The sequence below is a fragment of the Rhincodon typus genome, chromosome 41 (genome assembly GCF_021869965.1).
Source record: "Rhincodon typus isolate 14 chromosome 41, sRhiTyp1.1, whole genome shotgun sequence".
Classification (NCBI taxonomy): Eukaryota; Metazoa; Chordata; class Chondrichthyes; order Orectolobiformes; family Rhincodontidae; genus Rhincodon; species Rhincodon typus.
Window position 1 is genome coordinate 7,186,663 of NC_063372.1, and position 1,296 is coordinate 7,187,958.

Sequence of the window (1,296 nt, forward strand, 5' to 3'; positions counted from 1 at the left end):
ACTCCAAATGTGGTCTGACCAATGATTTGTAGAGGTATAGCATCACTTTGCTTTTATTCTCTGTGCCTCTATTCATAAACCCAAGGATCCTATAAGCCGCCTTAACAACTGTTTCATCTTGCTTGGCCACTTTCAGAGAATCATGCACATGAACCCTGAGGTTCCTCTTCTCTTGGACGCCCCTCAAGGTTGTACCATTGAGCCTGTATTTTTTTTCTGTATTTCTTCTACCAAAATGCATTACCACACGTTTCTCTGCATTGAAATTCATCTGCCAGGTTCTGCCCATTTGGCCAACTTGTCAATGTCTCTCTATAGTCACTCAGCATCATCCTCACCATTCATTATTCTCCCTAGTTTAGTATCATCTGAAAATTTAGAGATTCTGCCCTCAACACCCATCTCCAAATCATTCATATAAATCAGAAACACCTCCCAACACCAATCTCTGGGAATACCACTTTCAACCTGTCTCCAATCTGAGATATGCCAATCTATACCTACCCGCTTTTTCCTGTTTTCTAGCCAACTTCTAATCCTTGCCACCAATCCCAAACATTTCTAATTTGTTAACCAACCTTCAATGTGACACCATACCAAATGCTTTCTGAGGGTCCAAATATAGAACATCCACAGCACTAGCCTCGTCCACTGCCTGTGTCACCTCGTCAAAGAACTTGATTAAATTTGTGAGACGTGACCTGCCCTTGACAAAGCCATGTTAACTATGTAACCTATTTTTCCGTAAGTGTATATTTACCGTGTCCCGTATTATGGCCAACATCATTTTTCCCACTATTGATGTCAAGCTGATAGGTCTGTAGTTTCCTGGGTTATCCTTTGACCCTTTCTTAAATAATGGTGTCATATTTGCAATCCTCCAGTCCCTGGGACTAATCCTATGTTCAGAGAGGCCTGGAAAATTTCTGTCAACGGCTCTGTGATTTGCTTCCTTAACTCTCTCAGCAATCTAGAATGTATCCCATCCGAGCCTGACGACTCCTCTACCTGGAGTGCTGCCACCCTTTTTCGTACCTCCTTTATCAATCACCATACAGTTTAGTTGGTCAACACCCATGTTCTCAACTAGGCCATTGTCACCATCTTCTAATTTGTTAAAGATCAAAGCAAAATATTCACTTGGTACCTCTGCTGTATCCTTTGCTTCAGTGAGCAGCTTACCCTGCTTGTTCCTTATGGGCCCCACTGTATCCTTCAGTAACCTTTTGTTATTAATATGTTTGAAGAACATTTTACAATTTGTTTTAGCGCAGCCTGCCATCCTTTCTTCCCGCT